Below are 27,773 nucleotides of genomic sequence, written 5' to 3' on the forward strand. Positions count from 1 at the left end.
TGGACAGGATCTGATAGCAAATAGTGAAAACGAGTCAGAATGCTGGTACACAACAGAATACAACATTTCCAAGATGTCGTCAATCCATACCATGAGTCTTCAGAATATCCTTCATATTCTCTGGCCAAGAGAGATCAAGTCAAGTCAAGTCAAGTCACTTCTTGTTGTCATTTCGACTAAAACTGCTGGTACAGTACGCAGTAAAAACGAGACAACGTTTTTTCAGGACCATGGTGCTACATGAAACAATATAAACCTACACTGAACTACATAAAACAACACAAAAAAAATGACACTAGACTACAGATCTACCCAGGACTGCATAAAGTTCACAAAACAGTGCAGGCATTACAATAAATAATAAACAAGATAATAGGCACACTAGAGGGCAGTGAGTTGGTGTCAGTCCAGACTCTGGGTATTGAGGAGTCTGATGGCTTGGGGGAAGAAACTGTTACAAAGTCTGTTTGTGAGAGCTCGAATGCTTCAGTGCCTTTTCCCAGATGGCAGGAGGGAGAAGAGTTTGTATGAGGGGTGACTGGGGTCTTTTATAATGCTGTTTGCTTTTTAGATGCAGCATGTGGTGTAAGTGTCTGTAATAGCAGGAAGAGAGACTCTGATGATCTTCTCAGCTGACCTCACTATCTGCTGCAGGGTCTTGCGATCCAAGATCGTGCGATTTCCGAAACAGTCATTGATGCAGCTGCTCAGGATGCTCTCAATGCAACCTCTGTAGAATGTGGTGAGGATGGGGGGTGGGAGATGGACTTTCCTCAGCCTTCGCAGAAAATAGAGACGCTGCTGGGCTTTCTTTGCTGTGGAGCTGATATTGAGGGACCAGTTGAGATTCTCCGCCAGGTGAACACCAAGAAATTTGGTGCTCTTAACGATCTCTACCGAGGAGCCGTCGAAGTTCAGCGGAGAGTGGTCTGCAAACACTACCATCTCCTTCAGTGTCATCAAGAGGACATGGCCACAATTGATATGAGTAAACAGATTGGGCACCTGGTGAGACGACAAGGAAAATCCATCATCAATACAGCACATCATTGGACCCTTGAAGGGTGGAGGAAATGCAGGAGAACAAAGGCAACTTGGAACTGTACCATAGAGTTAGAAATAAGGACCCTGAACCACACCAAGAGCATAATAGAGAAAATGCCCAAGGGCAAACAGAGACAGAAGATTTTTATTGCTGTCCTAAGTTTATTGTGTAACTGGCAGTAAACTTACTAGTAATATTAAACTGGATTCTGATTGCAGCAATTACTGTGAAGTTGCTTAATTGAACAGGGTCAGGTATGGGCCAAATTGAGCCAACAGGGCCTGGACCCAAGAGGTGCATTGAAGCAGCAGGGCCCGGGTCCGAGGGCAAGGAATGACCTGATGTTTTGCCGATTTAAGCACTGAGCCAAAATGAAAAGGTCAGGTTGTCAGGGTGGAGGAGAAGGACGGACCAGTGTTCAGCTCACTAGTCGGCAAGATTTACTCATCTCTGTACTGAAATGAGGTTGTGGACTGCAACTAATGGACCAGTTTTTGATGACCAGCTTTGTGGCTGTGAACTCACTCTGCGAACGTTAGCTCTGAATGTTATTTGCTTACTTTTTATTGTTTGCATGACTTGTTCTTTTTTTTTTGCACATTGGGTGTTTGATGGTTCTTCATTTTTAATGGGTCTCTTTTTTGTGTGGCTGCCTGTAAGGAGATGAACCCCAAGTTTGTATATTGTATACGTACTTAGATAATAAATGCAATTTGAAGTTGGAACTTTATCCTCCGCAGTCTTCATTTTCTTTCCCTAGAGAAATTACCTTGCTTCACTTGGGGTAAGATACTGTAATATTTGTTTTCTCGAGTGTGTTACTTAGACTTCTTTCTGATAAATGTGACTTTATTTGCTGTGATTCATGTACATCACTCCACCTCCATACCAGGGACTGACAGTATTATCAATAAATGCTCTTTATTGTGTGTTATATAAGCTGTTTTTACTCAGGACATCATTGCATCTTGAAAGAAACATGAACGGAATATATACTCGGGATTGTTGTTCAGTAAGAATCAGCAGCATCATTCCTTTCAAAAAAGTGGATTAGGGTAATCTATTGTGGTCAGTTTACACTCTGGAAGATGGGAAACATTGATGCCAACATCAACAAAAGTAATAATGAGTAGAACTCAATACTTTGAGTTAAATGTCAGAAACGTTACACAATATGTCACCAAAAGCGTAATGTCACAACTTATCACGTACAATTTTGTGATAAATGATAAGAACCTTTTTTGATGTTGCGTATCCAACAGATAAAGTGGCTAGAAATTCTATCAAATACTACAAACTAAAATAGGATTTTATCAAAACTCCAATCTCAATCTACTTTCTATTCCAAGCATCGCCACATCTATTATAGTATTCCATCATATTTCCCCACCACCACTCCAGTCCTCTATTTATCCTCATGACAATCTTCTCCACCTGACAATTTTCTGTTATGAAACAGTATTCTGTTGAAAAAGACCTTATCTGCAATTTGATACCCTCTATCTCCACACATTACTTCCTCCTGATCCCGCTGCTTGGTGAATCAGCTGTCAATATTCCTATCTACTAATTTGTCTTCTGCATCTCCTCTGGGGAACATGAAATATACTTACCTGTAGTCAAGAAGCCAATGCATACCAGACAATCCCCACAATAAATGTGAAACCTGAAGATTTATTTTTCTCTGAAGTGACAGTTTACTTTCCCACTAATAATAACTTTAATTATGTTGGTAAATCACATAATTCCATTGCTCTATTTGGTTCCTGTCCTATGAGTGACAATAAGGTTTATCCTCACACACACTGTCAGATTAACTGTTCCCTGGATTCTAATTATAGGCCTAATCCTTCCTTATGTTCCTTGAAGTGTTTATTTCCAAGCACACATTCTTCTCTGATGTACAATAACCTTCAGTTTATTCCTGTTTCATCATTTTTTAATTATTGATATAAATTCCTTTACGATGATTCTCTGTGTGTATCCATTTTTTTTCATTTTGATGCTGTACATTTCCCATGTGTATGTCTTAATGTTAACTCTCAATTTATCAGCCATCTCAGAAGAATTGCATCAGTGCATCAAGATCATTAAGTGTTATTGACCCAGCATTCAACCATTGTTTAATGGTCCAAACATCTTTCCATACTTTCTCCTGAACCACTGATTTATTTCTGATAACACCAAGTATTTCCTAAGCAGTTGACGATTTATCCTGTGACCTTGATAAAACTGTTATTAAAATAATGTGGCCACAAAATTTGACTCCACAGCACCCATTTTCCAACAGTTAGGCACATTGAATTATTTTCAGCTTTGTATCTAATTCACTCACTGATGACCTAAGTTGGGACATTAACCATATTCAAAGGGAAATTGCTGCATGCGATTCTAATGCCCAAGTGTGTAAGCTTATCATTTCTTTGTTAACACTGATTTGAATACAGATGCTGCCTAGGAGTTTAGAAAATTGATAATAACTTGAATTGACTTTCTAAAGGTGATAGACATATCTGGACTGTGAAAAGGATGACCCTCATACTCTCATTCTTCCACCACCTGGCTCCCAGCATTTTTTTTAAAATGTTACTTGTTCTTTTTTAACTTGAGCTTGGTGCTTTCAGAGAACTAGAGTTAGTAAATCCTGCAGGGAATTCAGGAGCTGAGGAATTTGCTCTGACTTCATAGGTTTGTCAATTACCAGTTGCTCCTAGACTTGGCACTTTACTAACCATTCTCCAAGGAATGAGGAATAATAGAGAGAATATACAGAGGGAATACAGGGCAGGACATGATGTTCCAAAAGGGAGGGAGGTTGGGGGGGAGGGGGGGGGGGGAGGTGACAAGAGCTCTCAAAAATAAGGCCATAGCCAGGAGACTTCAGTCAGCAATGCAGCCAGATCCAATTCATTGCAGGAGCAATACACACAATGCCTAGAGCTCACTGAGGAAATCCTCAATGGAATATGGCACATTCCTACAGCTGCAGCAATACTATTGCAGGATGGTTTCGTTAGTGACTGCCAGCATAACAGTTGATATCAACTTCTGCATTTAACTGTCCTTCCATACTGGAGCAGAAGTCTTCTTCTATTTTAGAAATGGGTGGTCAGCGTTACCCAGTATTACAAGGAATATGAAATGTCTCATTTTCCCATGCAGAAGAGCAACAAATTAAACAAGCACTTGAATTTGGCAGACCTGCAGACCCCTGACTGTCCATCTGCATTTTGAAGATATCTGTTAATAATTCAGAAATGCACAGAAACTGATGAGTTTCTACTCATTCAATGTCCAGCTCATCACCAAACAAAGTGCATCATAAAACATACCACAGTCATGATGCCTTTATCCACTGAAGTTATACTTTAAAACTCATGATAAATTGTTGGTTATCAAGATTTTGGCATGTTTCTTGACATCCTGAAATTCCTTTTCTTCACAAACATCCACAAAAACAGAAGAGTGCCCTAAAGAATGAATGACAGTTAAATGTTAGAACCCCAAAGCCCCCTCCAGCTTCCCCCTCCCACACGCACAAGCAGCAGCAAGGCAATAATCACCCCCCCTTCCCCACCAGCAAAAAAGCATTGGTGCCCTCCACCGAGCACTCAAGTGTGCAGCAAAGCATCAATAAAAATACAGACTTGCAGTACCCCAAAGACTACTTGTTCACCCAGTAATTCGACATACCACAGGCTGTCTATTACACTAATAAGAGAAAAAGAAGAGTCCCCATTTCAGAGTGTTTCACAGTTTTACAACCACCTCTTCACATATTTGGTCTGCTACCCAACTTATCCACAACCCCAGTCCAGTAACCCCCAATCTAAACCTTAGTCTCATCATTCCAGCAACCATATGCTGTCCAATCATTCTTCTAGTACCCAAGAGAGAGCTGACTAATTTTACATCTATCTATCTGTAGCTTCTTTTGCTCCTGTATAGTAGCCAACCCACCCCACCCCCACTACCAGACAGTGATGCAGTCTGTCAGAATGCTCTCCATGGTGCATCTATAGAAGTTTTCAAGTGTTTTAGGTGACAAACCCAAATCTCTTCAAACTCCTAATGAAATATAGCCGCTGTCTTGCCTTCTTTTTAGCTGCATCGATATGTTGGGACCAGGTTAGATCTTCCAAGGTCTTGACAACCAAGAACTTGAAATTGCTCACACTCTTCACTTCCAATCCTTCTATGAGGATTGGTTTATTCTCCCTTGTCTTACTCTTCCTGAAGTCCACAATCAGCTCTTTCGTCTTACTGACATTGAATACAAAGTTGTTGCTGTGACACAACTCCACTAGCTGGTATATCTCACTCCTGTATGCTATCTCATCTCCATCTCAGATTCTACCAACAATGGCTGGATCATCAGCAAATTTATAGATGTATTTGTGGTATACCTAGCCACACAGTCAAGGGCATAGACGAGTGGAGCAGTAGGCTAAGCACACATCCCTGAGGTGCGCCAATACTGATCGTCAGTGAGGAGGAGATATTATCATCAATCCGCACAGATTGTGATCTTCCAATTAAAAAATTGAGTATGCGGAGTTAATTAAAGCAAGGATTGTTTTCTTAAATTAAAAACAATTGTAATAATTAATACCACTGTGAGCACAAATAATTTATAACAAACTCTAATCTTTCTTCCGGACAGCTGTAGTGAATCTCTTTGTAATGAATGGGCTTAAGGATTTTTCACAAGATCTAACTTGGTGCAGGATTTGTAAGTGCTGGCAATTCTCAGGCGGTTTATGACTCACCTATGGACTCCAGTGACAGAATATAATAATAATTTTGTAGGTGAATTTTTTTTTTTTGTTGAGATACAGCGCCACACTGATCAGCAATCCCCCAATTTAATCCTAGTCTAATCACGGGACAGTTAACAATGCCTAATTAACCTACCAACTGGTACATTTTAGGACTGACAGAGGGATAAAACTGGAGCATCCGGAGGAAACCCACGCGGTGACAGGGAGAACGTATAAACTTCTTACAGGCAGCAGGAGGAAATGAACGAAGGTCACCTGATCTGCAAAGTTGTGCTAACCACTATCTTGCCATGCTGATGAAAATTGTAAAGTTTTCAATCATATCTCAAACATTAAATGTATAAATACAAAGTTCCTGCATATTTTGACAGTCAAGGTGAGCACAGAAGAAATTGAGCTCATTTGGAAGCAAAGCTCTGCTCTTCCCTGTGTCACTTGATTTAACATTATAAGAGGTGAAAGTATTCAAGTCCTTGCCACAACTGTGGAGCTACCATTGTTGATACAGGTTTATTCCGGAATTGCCACTTTGCCCATGAGGTGGCTTTCCAGAGACTGTACCCAGATCTCTTATAGCTTCCTTAGTCACCAGACGTGAATACCTCTGATCTGGCCCTCAGAAGAATCATCCATTCATTCCAATCATACATGAATCCTGTTCTTTTATTCTCCCTACATTCTTGTCAAATCTCATCAGATTAAGCTTCTCCCCTAGATGGTAGAACAATTTACAGTGGCCACTGAACCAACCAGCCAGCACGTCTTTGCGATGTGAGAGTAAACCAGAGCTTCTGACAGAAACATCGAACCTCACAAAGAGAATGTGTGAACCATGGACCAACATTATCAAAGGTGAGAACTGAACACCAGATCACTGGGGCGGCAAATGATCTGTGGTAAATGGAGAAAAGAAACAGTAACTGAATTGCTGTTTTGGAATTGCTGCACCCAGATGTTTGCCCAATTTTAATAATTGTTTTGTTTTCCTGAATTTCTGCTTAAACTTATTTACATATTGCTAAATTATTTTCTTATTTACAGTCTGCTGTTAATTTGTTCAGTTGTGAATTACAAAAAATCCCCTCCACAGTTTTCAAATGTACATATTGGTAACAATGTACACAAACAGTCCAGCTTCATTTGTTTTTGGAAGCTCCTTGAAGATCTCGAAAACAAATAAAATTAGCTGAGCTCCCAGTTGTGATTAATTCACCTTCAGTGTGTGGCTCGTGTTATCTCATGCTTGGCTTCTGGCGCAATTAGTTCAAAATTCATAGATATATGACTTGCAGCAAATACAATTAGCACTAAATAATTGTGATCATTAACATTGGTTTACATTTGGGAATTGCAAAACAATGAAATCTGACAAATTTTACCAAAGCTTGATTCCGTAATTTGTAAGCACATCTTTGACAAACTGTACATTGAAATATAAACATCAAGTGAAACTTTTTGAAGGTGACCAGTCTCACTTATTTGAAGAACATTAGTTTTCCTGGCTAGGCAATTATCTACTTGAATGCTTTCTCAGGGTCATACAGAAAGGTGCATGCTTTGTCAGTCTCTCTTAGAGGGGGCCTGTACAAACTAAAGAATTAGGCCTGCAGATTACTCATCAATCTACTATACTCTGAAATAAAAAAAGATTTTCAAGTGCTATTCATAACTACAAAGACAAATCACAATTTCTAAATATTTAACAGAGATTTCATGATCTTCTTAAAAATGCCCTACATGATACCAACAGTGACTGATCATTGTTCATTAAAAAAATACCATGTTTGAGTGTCTGAAATAAACACAATTGTACAGTGATCATCTACTTCAAATTAGTAACTACTTCTATAGACAATTTATGTACTTCACTCCATTAATGAGGATCTTGCACCGACTAGATAGATTTGCAATTGGTATAACAGCTTTACCCCAAGCCACTGCTGTTAAATAGATGTTAAATCATTTCTGTGTCACTTAACATGACTCTGCATCATTCATGTTACATTTAGAAAAGAAAAAGGAGGAAATGAGAGAAATAATAATGAAACCCAAATTAGAACATAATGTTACGCATTATATTGGCTATTCCTTTAGTGAGAAATAATAATTCATCTGTGGTGAAGTGAATAAGCTTGTTGCCTTTTAATTCAGAAAAGCTTTTGTCCCAATTGGGTAACAGCCAACTTACACTGCATTTATGTTTGCTTTGTTCATCAGGATGAACAAGTCCTTCATGGAAATAATTAGATTTCACATTCATCTTTTCGTCCATATGATAAATAAGTGTCTGGTTCAACAGGGATATAATTAAATGTTGCCATTAGCCAACCCTAATATAATAGGATAGACAGGTTGAGTACGCTTTACATGGAAATCCAAAATCTGAATTTTTTTTTTAGCTCGGAAATTACATCATAAATGGAAAATTCCACAAGGTGTTGGGAAGTTTCCCAGGCGATGCGCAGGTCTCTGTGCATCACAAACAGTTCTGAGAAGTGATCTCACATAGGTAATAAAGTGAAGTTAATGACAAATAGAAAATCACAGCCCAAAGTGAAAACTGAAGATCTCGGAAATGTATTGCAAGAGTGGATTCATTGGCACCGGACTGAACGTATACTGCTTAACGGTACACTGACCATGAAATACAGAAAGATTTATAATGAGGAACTGAAAATTTAAGGTAATTGTGAATATTCATCAAGCTAGCTGCAGAAGTTTAAGAAAAGGCATGGCACTATACTTTCAAAGATTTGTGAAGTTTTAAAGTTAAAGCATCTGCTGGTCATGAACAACAGAGACATTCATTAGAGTTTGCCAAGATTGTTGCTGATGAAAATCTAACAGCAGAACAAGTCTATAGTGCTGATTGTTTTTATACCCTACATAAAACCTGAAAAAAGTAAAATACAAATACAGTTTACAATCCTATTGTAAATACTAATACAATACAACATGGCATCATAGGTGGAGACTGAAGGCCTGCTAATGATTGTCATTCAGCTATTCACCCAATGCCGCTGTGCTACTTTTGTTACCATCCACACATTATATTTTCATTATATTAATTGTATGTAATAATTTTACTGCTAAGTACATGCATGATGAACAAGTATAAGACTGCTTCCTAGTAGCACATAAGTTCAGAGTCAAGTAGTGATCCCAAGATATCTCACTATATATTCCAAATTCCGAAAAAATCCAAAATCCAAAACAATTCCATTCCCAAGCATTTTAGATATGGGGTACTCAGCCTGTACTGTAAATCTCAATATTGTCAATTTAATGAAGATTTCATGGGGCAGATATTATTTCACTTGGAGGTAAATTCGTATTTTATTTTAACAAAACTATGTTTCCAGAAAATTTATTGCAAAATACAATTCATTGCGGATGGCAGGTCAATGAGCCAAGCACTTCTGATGATTGTTTGTGATACTTAAAATATGTAATTTTGCCCAATATGGAAGAGGAGTTTTCCCCAGAAATAGTTCAGCACCTGGACTATTTGCGGTGCATATAAGATTACTAATACTTTTTTCTATGTTCCTGCCCCTGCAGAGTTCTGTACATGAGACCTAAGGCATGACTCACAGTACATGAGGACTTGCATCCTTAACACTATGGCTGCTTTTTCCTTTTCATTACAGAGCATGTGACAGAAGATGTGGCACAATCCTTTGGTTGCATAGACTGAGCCATGGAGGGAGGGGAGTGGATTTGGATCTGGGGAGTTAGAGTTGGGGCACTGGAGAATTATCAAGACTGGGTTTGCAGATAACTGGAGGAGGAAGGATGAATGTTTGAAGAAGACTGAGACCAAGTGAGAAGTGCACTGAAGACTGAGGGTTTTTTTAATTCTAGAGTATGTAACTGAATTGGGTTCCAGCATCAAAGAGTAGAAAGAAAGCAGACACAACACATGAGGATGTGGGTATCACTGGCAACACCAGAATTTTTAGGAAGATATTTATATTAAGCTACCCCAGTGAATTGCCCCATGTGTAATTAAGCAGTAGCAGTGTATTGATGGAAATATGGGAATATTAAAAGTGTAGGATTAATATTGGACTGGTGTTAACTGGTATGGCCTCAGTAGATACAAGGCTGTTTCTGTGCTGCATCTCTCTATAGCTGTGGATATTTATTGTCCATTTTTAATTGCTTCTAAATAAGGAAGCAATTAAAAATCAGACACATCGGGCAGTTGAGTCACATATAGGCCAGAGCAGAAAAGAAAGACAGATTTCTTCCCTTCAGGGCATAAGAAAGCCATTTATCTTTTGCAACAACCAATACATTTTACTGACTAAAGAACAAATATTTTGTACCTTTTTCATCAGTTCATCTATCCTCAAGGATCTTTGTACCTGTGTGCTGGGATCTATCTGTACCTTAGCTTTCCAATATACTCTTCTCCACTTACAATTGTGCTACCCTTATCAGTCCTCCCATAGTGCATCAGGAGGATTAAATTTCATTTGAAAATGCTCTGGCCAAATTATTAATTGATGCCTCTGGCTCAGTACACCAGCCCCCTTGAAACGAGCCCAGTAATTTTAACACAATACCCCTGTTTTCATTTGTTTGGGAAGTTGTACTTCTATTGATTTATTTTTCAAGAAATTGACATTGCAAATAGCTATTGCCTATTCTGAATTGTTCTTGAAAAGGTAGGGGTGAGCTACATTCTTGAACTGCTGCTATGTTTCCATTCATGGTTCTGCTACAGTGCCATTGAGAGGTAACTTTCAGGATTTTAAACTAGAAACATGTGGTGACTTTCATTTGTGCCTGCTGCCTTTATGCTAATTGATAATAGAGGTTGGGGATTTGGGAAATACTATCACTGAAGTCACTTTATAGATAATACACAGTGCAGCCATGGCCCACTAGAAGCAAAGGGGTTGAATTTTTAGGGTCTTGAATAGGGTGTCAATAAAATAGGAAGCTTTGACTTGGATAGTGTCAAACCTCTTGAGAACTACTGGGTCTGTATGCATCCTGTCAAGTTGAGACTATTCTATCTTACTCCTGACTTATAGGTGGAGTGGATTTGGGGCATCAGGGAGAAAGTCACTCACCACAGGATACTCAACATCTACCTTGGTCTCTGGCTCCTCTGAGATGTAGCTGTTGAGGGACTCAATGATTCCGGATACTGCTGCCCAGAAATCATTCTTAAAATCAGGTTACTCATGGTAATGGACAGTACACTTTGGCCGAAATAATTTTTCTTATGTTAAATACAATTATGGCTGTATTAGTAAAACTGGAGCGGGTCCTCCCAGGTGTATTAAGGAATATTCTTTAGAGTAAATCTGTTTTGTGAAATGTTGATGATTGATTTTGTGAAATTATGATGAAACAAAGTGAAAACTCAAAACCCCTCCCTAAACCTTCCCCCCAATTCTTAAAACTATTGAATATTTAAGGGACCAGCTGCCCGATGACATTTAGACAATTTAGCTCTAATATTAATTGGCAGCAGACACTGGGTTAAACAGGAACATGGTGGATTCTTTATTGCTTCAAACTTGCTACAGGAAATACTCCAAAATTTTACAATGACATAGGTCAACAGTGGGCAAATGGGACAAGCTTAGATGGGAATCATGGTTGGCAAGGTCAAGTTGGGCCAATGGACTTGTTTTAGTGCTGTACAATTTTATAACCCTTTGCTCTGAAAGTGGACACACCATAGCACATAAATAATGACATGAAAGCACCAAAAGTAGTGAGAATCGTAGAATCATAGAAAACCTACAGCACAACACAGGCCCTTTGGCCCACAAAGCTGTGCTGAACATGACCTTACCTTAGAAATTACCTAGGGTTACCCATAGCCTTCTATTTTTCTGAGCTCCATGTACCTGTCCAGGAGTCTCTTAAAAGACTCTATCGTATCTGCCTCCACCACCATTGCCGGAAGCCCAATCTATGCAATCTCCACTCTCTGCATAAAAAACTTACCGCTGACATCTCCTCTGTACCTATTTCCAAGCATCTTAAAACTGCGCCCTCTTGTGCTAGCCATTTCATCCCTGGGACAAAGCCTCTGACTATCCACATGATCAATGCCTTATACACCTCATCAGGTCACCTCTCATCCTCCGTCGCTCCAAGGAGAAAAGGACGAGTTCACTCAACCTATTCTCATAAGGTATGCTCCCCAATCCAGGCAACATCCTTGTAAATCTCCTCTGCACCCTTTCTATAGTTTTCACAAAATAAGTAACACTATTGAACAGTTTATTTCCAATTGATGTTGGACTCAGCTTCGCACAAATCAAGTCACATTTCAGTAGATGAGAACTTGGACAGAAGGTTACAACTTCAAGTCTACTTGTTCAATCCCCTGGAGAGAACTTGTCAAACAGGTACTCTCCCCGACCATTCTCATTGGCTCCCAGTCTTCTCAGGTTGGTGATACGATCTCCAAGCCTCTTGATTATTATTACTTGTTCCTCCAGCAGATCTCTCGCCAGGAAGGAACAGAGATAGGGTCACAGAGATGGAGATGTAGATCCAGTAGATTCAGGCTCACATCCTTCTCCATCTGCAGAGCTCTGTGCATTGTGTGACGACCATTAATCCAATCACTCTGCTCTGGTTTCTTTATGCCCTCCATCAAGATCTAGGCACCACTCAGATTCTGAAATGCTAGCAGTTTTTTAGTCATCATGGCACATTTATTTCCATTGTATTTCTTTCTGTGGAAAAACACAATACTCAAGGGCTGTTTTCCCATATTATAAACTTATTTACTTAACAATATTCCCTTTTGATTATTGTTTAATTATTATTTTATTCTGAAATAAAATTAAACAACTTTTCTATTCAACTCTCTTGTTCAAGTGGCACATTTGATAATCAATAAATGATATTTCAATGAGTTAAATAAGTCATCCTATTATTCTGAGTTTCACCTTTCAAGACATGTGAGGTCAGTGAATTCTTCCACAAATGATGTCAGTCAAACATTTTGGTGTATGGCACAATTTAAGCAGCTTAAAAAAAACTGTTGTAAAGGAGAACTTGCAGCAACATTAGCAAAGTGTGCTTTGAGCAAAGTTTGTTTGAACACAGAAGCACAGAAGATCCTAGGCACAAATCAGCTTAGCATTATGAAATTAACTATGCTGAACAGCATGCATTGAGCAATGTGTGTTTAGTAATGTCACCAGCTGGATCAATGGTTCTCAGCAATGATCCCTGGAGACACTGAAAATGGAACAGAGTGGCAAACTTTCTTCCCCTGCATTTACCCATTCTAAATAGTGTGGAGAACTGCCTGTATTCTCATCTTCTCTGTTGTGCTTCCCCTTCCTTTATAGCAAGGACAAAAATGTACTTCCAACAACTTCACTATTATGCACACCATCTATCAAATGGATAGCATGTACCCGGTAAGGGCAAGCCTCAAGGAGAAGCCACAAATAAAAGGAGCTGAATTGGTCCCAATTAGGTCTGCAGTCAATCCATCTCTGCACATTTAACATTAAATTCAGCAATAAATACTGATAAGTGATCTCAATGTGACAGGAAGAAGAATTATAAGTATTTCTATGATTTCTTTGTTTTAACCCAGCACCACTCTCTTACAACATTTTGATAAGTACTGACTGTTGACGGAATAAACTTAATGCGCTCTTTGGTCTAATTTACTCCTACGTGTTATGGTCTTATGGACTCATTAGTAAAAGGGCGTAGAATAAATGCAGATAACAGTCATTCATAACAGATATAAAAGGAAATAGTATCTACATAATCATTAGAAATTATGAAATGTCAAATGACCCGGAGCAAAACTAATTTCTCACATTTATGATTCAATTGAAATTCAAATGTCATTGCATGTGTCACTTAATACTGATGAACTTGTATTGGGTTTCTGTCTATTGTCCTACCTACAGTACAGTGCAAAAGTTTTAGGCACATATATATATCACCAGGGTAGCTAAGACATCTGCACAATACTGTATTTGTCAGCGTGGAGTGGAGATTGAGTTTGTAAATCTGATCAAAATAGTGAGAGCGAAGCTTTGCAGGATGGGTGTGGGACAGGTGCCTGAGAAGGAATGCCAGAGGTGGGTTGGGGGCGGACACATCCAGCCCTGTGACACAAAGTAAGGACATTTGATTCGAAGCAATTGATCTACAGATCATTATAGAATGTCTCTCAGGTGCTTCCCACTCCTTCACCTCTCCCATCTCCTTTTCCAAACCATGATTCCTCTCCCTGCCCACTTCCCACTCTTATTTCACCAAATTGCCCCAATCAGGTCTAAAGATTTAATAGTTGTGGAGGATTTCTTACTCTTGTGCAATAATGTCTTTTCTGACAAAGGGGATACCTTTGCTTAGCAGGTGAGACGAGGCTGTGAAAAGAATCTCAGGTTCTGGGGCCTCCACCATGGTGGCTGCAGGAGTTAATTCTGAGACTGGAGGAAGTGGATCTGACAGCTCTGCACATCTTTCTCCTCCGTCCTTTTTCTTCTTCTAGCTTGTGCTTTATACTCTCTTGGGAAAGTGCGGTTATTTCACTGGAGTATTCCTTTATTAATCCTTCCATTGCTCCCTTTACAATCTGATCTTTCCTCTTGCGTTCTGCATCCACAACATCATCTGATGAATCCTCTGTTTTCATATCTCCATTGACTCCTTTCTTTTTTACCTTCCATTAATCCAACTTGGCTTTGGTCTTTGATCTACTTTTACAAGCAGCTTTTTGTCTCTCACTTGAAGTTCCTGAAATAACCCGAATGCACGCACAATAGATTCAGATTCATTATACTCACAAAAGCCAAATGCTTGCAAATTTCCTGAAGCTCCTTCATCTCACTCCCAGCTTAAAACCAAGCCACATTTCACAAGTAACTGCCTGCTTAACATATCAGAAGCTAGGTCAGATATGTTGTAGTTGCACCATGCTTTTGGCACTTTCGTGATTCCTCCAAGCAGCATGGTCTTTCCTTGGTCCAATATGCTTTCTAACCAGAGGCACAGAAGTTGACACCAAGACCTGTTTGTTCTCTGTTGGGCAGTGATTCATGGTGTTTAGCATGGAAACAGATGTGGCATCACAACTGGGACCCCTATGCTGTAAAAGGGCTAGATGGGATAGAGCTTTTCAAGTATGTTCAGGGATGTTTTCTTAATCAGTACATAGAAGTCCCAACAAAATAGTGTGTGATATTTGATCTGCTATTAGGGAATGAGAATGTGCAAGTCACAGACATTTGTATAGGAGAGTACTAATGATCACAATGCCATTAGTTTCAAAGTAAGTATGCAAAAAGATAGGTTTGATCTATGGGTTGAGATTCTAAAGTGGAGAAAGCTCAGTCAGAAAGTTTCTGGCAAGCATGGACTACGACAGGCTGCTTTCTGGCAAACAAGTACATGGTAACTGAGAGGCCTTCAAAAGTAAAGCTTTGAGAGTACAAAGCTTGGATGTTCCTGTCAGAATAAACGGAAAGATAACAGGTGTAGGGAACATTGGCTTTCAAGAGATATTGAGGCCCCAGTTAAGAAAAAAAGAGAAGGTCCCTTGCAGGTATGGGCAGGTAGGAACAAATGAGGTGCTTATTGATCATAAGAAATGCAAGACAACACTTACAAAATAAATCAGGTGGGTTAAAAGAAGACATGAGATTACCTTAGCAGACAAGATGATTGACGGTCTGAAGGGTCTACAGACATCTTAACAGCAAAAGGATTGAAATGTACAAAATTGGTCTTCTGGAAAATCAGTACGGTAATTCATGCATGGAGCCAAAAGAGATGGTGGAGACCTTAAATGCATTTTTTTTTGCATCTGTACTTACTCAGAAGATGGACACAGAGTCTATTGAAGTGAGGCAAAATGACATCAACTTCATGGACTCTATACAAATTACAGAGAGGGAAGTGTTTACTGTCTTGAGGCAAATTAGGGTGGATAAATCCCCAGGGCCTAACAAGGTGTTTCCTTGGACCCTGCAGGATGTAAGTGCAGAAATTACAGGCTCTAGCAGAGATATATAAATCAGCACTAGTGACTGGTGAAGTGCTGGAGGATGGGAGGATAGCTAATGTTGTTCCGCTGTTTAAGAACAGCTCTAATTATAAACATAGAAATTATAGGCTGGTGAGCCTGACATCAGTAGTGGAAATGTTATTGGAAAGTACTATAAGAGATTGGATATATGAGTATTTGGTTAGACATGGACTGATTAGGGATTGTCAACATGGCTTTGTGCATGGTATGTTATGTTTACAAATCTTAGAGAGTTTTTTGAAGAAGTTACCAGGTATATTGTTGAAGGTGAGGGAGTGGTTGCTGTCTACATGGACTTTACCGAGGCAGATGACAAGGTTACATATGAGACGTTGGTCAAAAAGCTTTAGTCATCAGACTTGCTACTTTGACTGGAGACCTTTGACTAGTGGAGTGCTGTAGGGATTGATGCTGGGTGACTTGCTGTTTGTCATTTATATCAATGACCTAGATAATAATTTTGTTAATTGGATCAGAAAATTTATGGATGACGCCAAGATTGGGGATGTAGTGGACAGCAAGGAAGACTACCATAGCTTGTATTGGGATCTAGACCAGCTAGAAAAATGGGCTGAAAAATGGTAGATGGAATTTAATGCAGACAAGTACAAGATGATGCACTTCAGTAGGACCAACCAGGGCAGATCTTATACAATGAGTGGTAACGCACTGAGGAATGTGGTAAAACAAATGGAGCTGGGATTACAAGTCCATAGTTCATTGAAAATTGTGTCACAGGTTGATAAGGTCATAAAGAAAGTTTTCAGTACATTGGCCTACAAAAATCAAAGTGTTGAGTACAGGAGATGGGATGTTATGTTGAATTTCTATAAGACATTGATAAGGCCTAACTTGGAGCATTATGTGCAATTTTGGTCATCTACCTACAGGAAAGGTGTAAATAAATTTGAAAGCGTATAGAAGAAAATTACAAGGATAATAGAGGGTAAGGAGAATATGAGTTATTTGGAAAGACTGAATAGGTAGGAACTTTATTCCTTGGAATGTAAAAGATTGGAAGGGGAATCGATAGAGGTGTACAAAATTATGAGAAGTATAGATAGGGTAAATACAAGCAGGCTTTTTACACTGACATTGAGTAGCTATACAACTAGAGGTTATGGGTTAAGGGTGAAAGGTGAAAAGCTTAAGGGAAACATAAAGCAAACTTCATCATTCAAACGAATGTGAGAGTGTGGAATGAACTGCTAGTGCAATTGGTGCTTGTGAGCTCAATTTCAATGTTTAAGAGAAGTTTGGTAGGTACATGGATGGTAGGGGTGCAGAGGGCTATGGTCCTGGTGCAGATCAATGGTTGCAAGCAGTTTAAATAGCTTGGGATGGACAAAGTGGTCTGAGGGGCCTGTTTCTGTGCTTTATTTTTCTATGACTGTGACTCTATCTTTCAGCACCTTTCTTTCAGTTGGCTTTCTTGCAGGGAATGTGGGATGCAGATGGTGGATGGATTTCCAAGTAGTTGTATAAGTCTTAGCCAATCTCATCCCCACAATGCCGGGTCCTTCCGTTTTTGCCACATAAAAACTCAATGTTACTTGTTGTTTATTGTATATCACTATTATGTTTTCTCCAGTATCCCTTAGTCGCATTTCTGCAAGGTTCAGTTTAGTAGCTTTGAAATGCCATTCACACTCATTGAATGACTGAGAAAGCTAAGCCAGTGTCCAATTCCATTTTAATTAATTTGCCATTCATTTTTGGAATAAGTCCTATTGTTTGCCTATTGTTAGTTTTCACACTGTAAATCTCAATCCTGTTTCAATCTCACCATTAGCAGAATTTTCATCAACAGCATGCAGATCAGTGCTCTTTCTGAATCTGCAACTTGACTTTATATCTTTTTCTCTTTTCTGTGCAAATCATTTATTTTTGTCTGACCAACATTTTTTTTGTATGTGTCCAAATTTAATGTATTTTTGCAAGTTTCACTTTTAAATCTGCATTTTTTGATGTATGTGAGACCCTGCCACAACAGTAACACAATTTGTTCAACCAGGCTGGTTTCTGTAATAACATCCACTTTCATTCCTGACTGCAAACCACTTGTACCTCTGCCACAGTTTCCATTGAAACAGTAATTTCAATTGTTCTCTTTATTGTGAGCTGTGCTTCAGTTTAGAGCTTTCTTGTAAAATTCCAGAAACTAAACAATCTCTCAGTGCATTGTTAAGCCAATTCCCAAGTTGACAATGGTCAGACAACTTCTTCAATTCAGCTACATATGCTGAAATGCGCTCCCCTTTTTCCGATCCCATTTATAGAAACGTAAAGCATTCTGTAATCAACAATAGCTTTGCTTCTAAATATTTCAGCATTTTTTGAAAATACTCAGCATTGCTCATATCTGCTAGTTTGGTTGGAGCCATTCAACTTTGAAGCAAACTATATGCCTTTAAACCCCATGCACTTAGCAAAATTCGTGCTTGTTTTTCATTGGCTATCTCATTTGCTTCAGAATACTTTTGAATTTGTTCAATATATGAAATCCAGTCATCTGTTGTGTAATCAAATGTGTTATCTTTCCCATGCAGCCAGCCATTTCTGATTTTTATCATCATATCACCTGGTACTCACTCCTTATGAAGCTGCTTTCTGACTTCTTTTTTAAAAGAAAATTGATTCTGTCTTGCTTTCTGAAGAACATGGGATGCATTTCTTTTTTTTGTAACTTGACTGTCTTCTCTGCACGTGCTGTATTATGCTGTTTATCTACTCATCACTTCTCACTACGTTGTTTCTTTGAACTCAAATGTCTCACTGAGTTTGAATGGGTCAATAGCCATCTCAGGCTCATTTAAAAAATACTTTGTCACCAGTGTTATGTTTTGTAATTTCAAAACATTAAACTAATTCAAAGGAAGACTCAAGAGTCTTAAATGCGGGTTGAACTTCATGTTTACCTTAAGCTAGGCATGCTCGTATCACGTGTTAGTGTGATGACGTATGTAATTCATGCATATTTACGTATAACCTGCAATTATTTATTTAAACAATCAAGAATGCTTAATCAAACATATATATACAAGATTACTGAAATATTATTGAAATATTAAATGCACATCAACACTCTCATGTCATTAAATTTGTTTTATACTGCGGCAGCAGTACAGTGCAATAAATAAAATTGCTATAGTACTGTGCAAAAGACAGGCAGACTAGCTCTATATATGTGTTTAAAACTTTTGCACAGTACTGTACATGTTGGAATGTGCAATGGAGGAACTGTGTGTGAATGAGAGTATAAAATGGTTTGGAGTGAGATAAAAATATAGATAGTTTAAGAATGAAATATATTGCAACCTGAATGACTTCAGGTGAGTTGACCTTTATTTGGAAATTTAAAACTTAATGCTTTCTACATTCCCTGGAACTAAAGATTTCATTTTCAAATGGATAAAATGCTAGCTGCAAGACAAAAACAAAACTACACCAAACACATATTTGGATCAGAACTGCACAGAAAGTCTAATCTGAAAACTTTCTGTGGAGGCTTACTTTTCACAACAGATTTGCACAGTTAAATTAATATGTAATAGTTAAGAAACATCTTTGATTATTCGGGCTGAAGATGTATTTTGTTCATAAAGAGTTAAAATCTTTCAATTTGTTTGATTAATTAGTATGTATGACAAATAAATTTAATTAAATTTCAAATTTTAAAATGCCCTGGTTTCAATACTATTTTAATGGAAACATGACCAATGATATTAATTCAGTTCTGTTTATAGATTGTATGAAATAATCTCTTACACACAGCTGCATTAGTCCAACACTGATATCTATTTTTAGCATGTTATCATTTTAATTAAACTACTAGTACTTTTCATTTATGTTTCAATTTCAATATTAAAATAGAACCTTCTTACATGTAGTTAGCATAGAATTGAAAATTAATTTCCATTGATCAGCAAGACTTCCCAGAGAAATTAATCACTAAGTGCAGCATAGTTTTATCTGCACAGTAACAAAATCAGAAAGCATGATATGAAAAGGATTACAGCCTCAAATTTGCTTGGACTTCCTGCCACTGCAATGTAGTAATTTCATCAAAACTGCAACCAGATTTTCGAATGCATATCCAACAAAGTTATCGTAGTATAGTGGCAGAAAGTCTAAGGAAATTTATAGTGCACAAACAGAAAAGAATAGACAAACTGAGGTTGTGCTGACTGCAGTATCTCCTCGTAATTTCCCGACTTACCCTATCCAACTCCTACATACATTCTTCTTTTGTACATCAGAAATTAAAATATTTTATACCGATATATCTTGAAGTAAACTTCCTTGTTCTCTCCATCAAACATCAGATGAGAGGCATGGTCGTACATGGTCATACACATGGTCACACACCTACACCCAGCCGCCTAAAGTCAAGGAAGAGCTTCATGAACAGTGTTGTCCCATTACAATCAACCCCATCTAAAGCCCGCATCGCCTTGTGGAAAGACTGGCTCGCCAGTCTCAAACAACATGGAAATTCCACCGGATGAAAGCCTTCCCCCAGGAGCTAATTGCAATGGGGCAACCTGGAAGTGCCTTAACAGACTTAGGACTGGTGTAGGTCGTTCAAAGTTGTCACTAAGTAAATGGGGAAATACAACCAGCCCGACAACTTGTAAATGTGGAACTGAGCCACAAGCTATGCAACATCTCCTGCAAATGCCCATCACTAGACGAACCCTGTACTGTTGCAGATCTTGCTGATCGCAACAACAAGGCACAAAAATGTGTCCAGTTCTGGCTGGGCCATGTATAGACTGTCCATGGACATGATAAGAAAAAGATTCACTAATTAAATATTGGCTGTTCAGTTTAATGAACCAAACCATATCTTATTGATCTTATTGTCAAAACAACTTCAATTGAAAAATGTCCCCTAAAATTTACATTATGCCATTACTTTTATTCCTTGATTCAAATACAGTTTAAAAGATTTTGGTCACTAAACATGTCAGAATAATATAAGCATTAGCTTTATCTCGCCATCATGTTTTTTTGTTTAACACTAAGGGTTATTTTAATTGACAGGGTTTTTAATGGGGGGAGAGGTGGAAAGATAAAGGCAATACCCAACTCATGAGAGGCTGGAGCTCAGAGAATACTCGGAGATGCTGATCGTGTTAATATATTCAGAGTAAAAATTCCAAATATTATTTTGCTTGAAATTCAAATGACGGAAGTATACTAATGGAGTGCAGCATTTAATTATATTGTTCAACCGCCCTTAGGGTGAAAACTTCGGGCTGTTATGTTATAAATTTACAGAACGTTGGCAAGCTGCTCTTGGAAGATTGTGTGCAGGTCCAGTCACCAGATTATAGGAAGGACTTAATTACACCAAGGAGTGTGTTGAAGATGTTTCTCAGGATGTTGCCAGGATTGAATGACTTTAGACCCAGGGGAAATATTGGAAATACTGGCTTGATTTCCCTGAAGGGAAAAAGGCTGAGGGGTGACGAGATAAAGGAAGAGAATGTTATGAGAGACAAAGATAGGATAGGCAGTTTAAGAGTTGAGGGAGTGGACTTGAACAAGACTGAAACATTGAATAACTTCTCCTTATAATCCACACACTTACTCCAGATAAAAGATATGGTGATGGCACTCACAAGGGCCCAATCTATGTTGTCTTTTATGGTATATGTTGAATGCTCTGTTTCACACCTACATGAGCCCACTCCCTCAACTCATTTATCAGTACATCAATGGCTTCATAGATGCTGTTACTTACTTGACAACTTCAATGCCTCTATTGCCAATGCTCACCTTCCTCTCAACTTCACATTGTCTGCCTTTGAATCTTCCTTTCATTTCCTGTATCACTCTGCTTTCATATCAGAAAACAGGCTTGCTACTAACATCCATTTCAAGCCTATTTTCACCCACAGCCATCTTAACAGCTCTTTGCCTTGAAATAATATTTCATTTTATGGCCTGACCTGCTGATTATTTCCAGCAATTTCTAATTCGGTATTAGATTTGTGACATCTACAGCTGTTATTTTCATTTAATATGTTGTTTATAAACTTTTATTATTTTAAATGAACAAGTATGGGCATGAGAATTAAACAATGAGATATTAGGACTGAAAATCAAAAGCAGAGTTTACATTTAATTCAATGTTTGGCTAGAAATGTCTGGGATTCAGAATTTACAGTCTCTTTCCATCTGTTATCATTGCAGAATGGTGAAATACTGCTGTGAGACCCATCTTTACTCTTCTTTTCAGACACTGGTTTCTATATGATAAATCCACCTGAATCTAAGAGATTTTTTTTCATAATGTTATTTGGTTTGAGGCTCTTTCAAAACTTTTTACAATGAGATACACTCAAAATGCTATATAAAGAGTTCCATGCTGAATCATTTCACTGTGGTTGACAAATAAAAAGACAGGGGATATCATTCAATTTATTGATCTAGAGATCTAGACTCTTTTCAAATTATCATCTGTTACATTTTCTCATACTACAGTTTATGACTAAAATACTTCCCCTGTAACACTAGTCACGTTTCATTTGCATTCAGTATCACTCAGTAATTTCACCAAACTATTTTGGCACTATAAATTAAGATGGATCCTACTTCATCTTTCTGTAATTACCCATAAAATACTTCACTCACTGATCCTATAGTTTCTGAACTGGATTCCCACCAAGGCAAAATGTGTAACTGTGATTCACACTGCAAAGCTTGCTAGCTTTGTAAAGTGTTACTGGTGGCAAGACAGAATTGAGATCTTCACTAATGTCAGGGAAAGAGTAGAGATTCTGACTACATTGCTTATTATGTTCACAAACAAATATATTATTAAGAAACCAATAGTTTGCAAAGGTGTTGGTTGGCATAAGAGCGTTTATGGGATTCTACAAAAATGAATGGGTGGAATAAAGATGTACTCAAGTATGCAAATATTTTCATTAATTTTCATTTATTGGGATTGGACATTGTTGCCAAAGACAACACTTTTGCCCTTTGTAAAAGCCTCCCTTTTGAACTGAGACAGTCCTAAGGGAATGGAGGAAATAGGAAGAGGTGGAGAGGGAAAGATGAGTCTGGCAGAGCAATCCTTTTGGAGTTGATGGAAATGTTGGATGATAATGTGTTGAATACAGACACTAGTGGTCTGAAAGATGAGGGCTAACAGAACACTACTGTTCTGGACAAGCCATGCACCTTGGGTTTTTAAAAAGAAAGTACAATATTTGCATGTTTATTGAAGACTGATTTAGAGAAGAGCTTATCGATGAAGATATTGGAAGATTTTTAGGAGAGTTTTGTTGAAGCCTGAATTGAATGTTGTCCTTGAACGTGAAAGCCTTAGCTGTAAGGCCTCTGGCACAGATAGTAGCTACAGGAGAAGGACTAAAAGCAAAGATTTCTACATGAAGAAAGCAGATAAAAAATAGCAAAAAATGTTGTGGCTAGCAGAATCTTTCCCAGAGGGTCATCAGGAGATTTTCCATAAGTGGGGTGATGCACCATCAATAACTCACGCTGAGACTTAGGAAGCGAGATATCGGCTTTTATTGACTGGAAGAATAAACAACACTACATCCTGGGGAAAATGAGGGAGAGCAGCAGCCCACAGTCACCTTTATACAGGGGTCTGTGGGAGGAGCCACAGGAGCAGTCAGCAGGGTCTGTGGGAGGAGCCACAGGAGCAGTCAGACAGGTATATCTAGTTCACCACATGGGGAAAGATATTGCAACTTAGAATGAACAATTAACTTCACAGCTGCACCTCTTTGAGATGCGGGAGAAAACTGAAGCATCCTATGGAAATCCATGCAGTCAGAGAGACGGCATGCAAACTCTATATGAACAGTATCCAAGATCAAATTGACCCAGGGTCTCTGGCACTGAGAACTCCACTACTTGTGCTATTGTACCAACTTAGTCCAGAATATGAGCCAAATGGCAGAGTGGATAGAAGATTTATGGTTAGAGCCAGGGTCCAGCTGAAACTAAAGGGGTTAGGAATGTTGGTAGGCTTGTGGCTGGAATCAAGGTTTGGAATTCTTGTCTATTTCCCGTTAGGCTCACTGGGTTCATTGGAACATTTATTATCTTAGTAGGTACATATAAAGTGATTTAAAAGAGTGGGTATTAATAGGAGTAGTATCTAATAGATGAAAATCTATTTGTTCCAATCATCCGGAATGATTCAAGTTTTTTTGTATTTGCTTCACCAATGTCCTTCAGAGAAGGAAATCTGTCACCCTTATCAGACATTTGATTATCTACAAATGATTTCAAACTCACCAATGTTGTTGACTCATAATTGTTTTTTTTTAGCTCATGGACAGTAGCCAGTGGGCTTTCTCAATAACATCTGCACGCTATCAATGAATAGAAATAAAAGAAATGTCATAATAAACCATCAACAAAACCAAAGTATGCACAAATAAATTTGAGGTTATAATCTATGGTTTACATTGTCATTGTCCCATCTGGCTATTCCCCATCTCGCTTCTATCTCCTTGATTGTGCCTTAATTCCGGTCGTCTGATTCTCAATTGCTGCTAGTTCCATTCATTACAGCACACCTGGTTCCCATTAGAGAATACAGGATAAGAACTCCAGCAGCACAGTCATGGGTCACCAGTTCATTGGTCAATTCCAGTGAGTGGTAACCTTGTTTCCTGATCCCTTAGGACTGTTAGTTCTAAGCTCTGCTCCATTCTCCAGAGATTCTATGAAAACCTCGTCTTCGAGTCAAGACTCCCCTGGTCATTTGTTCTACATTTGGGACTGAGCTAGCATCTCTCGACCCTGTCTCCTTGTCTGTGTCTTGCACTTGGGTTCGCTCCCAGTCCCTCCCTTGTAATGGCACGAACTGGCCAAGAGAGAACTCAGTGGAGACGAACCTCCTACAACAGGCCCTCGCCAGCCAGATCTCCGTTCTGGACATCCACGATCAGCTGCTCAGAGAGGTCAAGGTAAACCTTCGTGCTCTGTCCAAGAATGTAAAGAAGTTCAGTGAGCAGGTCAACCAGGTATCCATTCCTCTTACCCCGTCCCTTCCAAGAACCCAGTCTGACCAACCCGCACAGCCTGGGATGACAACACAATCACCAAGAGAGCCACACGTACCCGAACTGGAACCCTATGCTGGGGACCTAGGGAAGTGCAGGGATCTCTTACTGTAATGCTCCTTGGTTTTTGAGCAACAGCCACATATGTACACCACTGACAGATCGAAGATAGCGTACATCATGGGGTTGTTGCGAGGGAATGCCTAAGCATGGGCCACCGTGATCTGGGACAACCTGCCAGAGACCTGCTCTTCTTTCTCCACCTTTGTTTCCAAAATGAGAAAGATTTTTGAACATCCCATTCATGGTAAGGACGCTGCTAAGCACCTATTGACTCTCCATCAGGGCTCAAGGGGTGTACTCCATAGAGTTCCAAACATTAGCGGCTGACTCAGGGTGGAATGATGAGGCACTACAGGAAGTATTTCAACATGGTCTCTGTGACAAGATAGAAGATGAATTAGTGACGAGGGGTGATACTAACAGTTCGGACCCTTTGGTCTCACTAGCCACCAGGCTATATAACCGACTCCGAGAACGTCAGAGAGAGAAAACTGGTCACCCCACTCCTCCGCTCACCCCACGGCATGTTTTACCATTTTCGACCAGCCCTAACCTCTCTCCCCCTTCCGCTCCTAGCATAGCTTCCGCTCCGACTGTTCTGGTGAGTCAGATGAAACTCCCACTGCCCCTCATTAACCACTTCACAGAGCCACCATCTTCTCGAAGTTGGACCTTCGAAGCTCCTACCATCTAGTCAGGGTAAGGGAGGGAGACAAGTGGAAGACGACATTGTGCAGGTCAATGCCTCCAATTCCGGGGTGGGAGTATTTCTGTCCCAACATTCAGGTCCTGACGAGAAGCTTGATCCCTGTGCCTTCTTTCCACGACGGCTGTCCCCCGCTGAACAAAATTACTACGTGGGGAACCGGGAACTACTGGCGGTCAAACTGGCATTGGAGGAATGGAGGCACTGGTTGGAGGGGGCAGACACCTGTTTATTGTCTGGACTGATTGTAAGAACCTTGGACCGCCAAACACTTGAACTCTCGCCAAGCCCGTTGGGTATTATTTTTTGGCTGATTCAAGTCTTCTCTCACTTATCATCCAGAGTCCAAGAACAGGAAACCTGACGTGCTCTCCCGCCAATACAATTCCAAGGAGGACATTTCCTGCCCAGAGACTATCCTCCCGCCATCCATTGTGGTGGCAGCACTCACCTGGGAAATCGAGTCCATAGTAAAAGAGGCCCAGCGGGACAACTGTGACCCCGGCAACGGACCCACTGATCGCCTTTCTGTGCCCGATTCCGTCAGGTCTCAGGTTCTCCAGTGGGGGCACACATCTCGGTTTGCCTACCACCCCCGGGAGTGATCGGACACTATCTCTCCTGAAAAGACACTTCTGGTGGCCTTCCATGGAGGTGGATACCCATTCCTATGTCTCTGCAGGTTCCGTCTATGTCCACAGAAAAGCCTCCCACCGGGTTACCCCCTTCACACAGAAACACCACCGTACTCACCATGGTGGACCATTTCTCCAAGGCCGTGCACTTTGTAGCCCTCCCTAAACTCCCTTCTGCTCAGGAGACCACAGACTTTCTCGTCCGCCACGTCTTCCGTCTTCACAGTATTCCTGTGGATATCATCTCTGATTGGGGTTCCCAATTCATTTCGCAAGTCTGGAGATCCTTTTGTTGAGACCTGGGTGCCTCCATTAGCCTGTCGTCCGGCTTTCAACCACAGACAAATGGGCAAACAGAATGGATCAATCAGGATTTGGAAGCGGCGCTACGTTGCATAACAACCAACAACCCATCTAGATGAAGTGCCCACCTGGCGTGGGTAGAGTATGCTGGTTAGTACTGCCACCAGAAGGTCTCCTTTTGAATGCTCCCTTGGGTACCAACCCCTGCTGTTTCCCGCTCAAGAAGAGGAGATTGCGGTGCTATCTGTTCAGGCCCATATTGGCGGTTGCCACAAGACACACGCACAGCCCTGCTCCAATCAGCCGAACTCAACAGAGGATTGCTGATTGCCATTGGACTCCTGCATCTGAGTAGCGACTTCGGAAGAAGGAGTGGCTCTCGTTCAAAGACATTCCTCTCAAGAACGAGCCCAAGAAGCTCACCCCTCGCTTCCAGGGACCTTTCGAGGTCGAAAGTATCATCAACCCCACAGCAGTTGGACTTAAACTACCTAAATCTATGTACATCCACCCTACATTTCGCGTTTCTCAATTAAAACCAGTTTCTGTCGGCCCCTTGACTGACACTTGGCTTGGGACATGAACAACCAAATGTTTATGTCTTAAAATAAGGAATTTGCCTTTGAATATTGAGATGAAAAAAAATTTCTTTATCTACAGGATTTTCTATGAAAGAGATAAGGAGGCTTAAATTTTTGGGGGGGATATTAAAAGATTCAAGGAATATGGAATAGTGTGAGAAGGTTGCAATAAAATAAAAGAAAAGCTGTGACCTACTTAAAAGTGAAACAAGCACGATCAACCAACTTCTTATATAGAGATTTGCATTCGAAAGGCATCCCGTGCAGGTTGAATAGTGCAGCATACCATCGGCTTAACGGGTGTATGTATTGCAGGTGGACCAAATCACCCTCTTCTGCCTTTACTGTTTCTAAGCTCTGTGTTAGCCTATGTTTTGAAACAGTGCTAGAAAAAAAACATTAGTTCACTGAAAGAGAGAGAGAAAAAATTACACTGGAGAACTTTTCAATCTTTAAATCCAATATCCCCAAGGAGGATTAACACTCCATTTATCATTTTTTTTGGTGTAAAATGGTTGAAAGAACTTTATTTGAGATCCAATGGTCCATTCAATTTAGCTT

This window comes from Hemitrygon akajei, chromosome 10, assembly GCF_048418815.1.
Source record: "Hemitrygon akajei chromosome 10, sHemAka1.3, whole genome shotgun sequence".
In the NCBI taxonomy this organism is placed as follows: Eukaryota; Metazoa; Chordata; class Chondrichthyes; order Myliobatiformes; family Dasyatidae; genus Hemitrygon; species Hemitrygon akajei.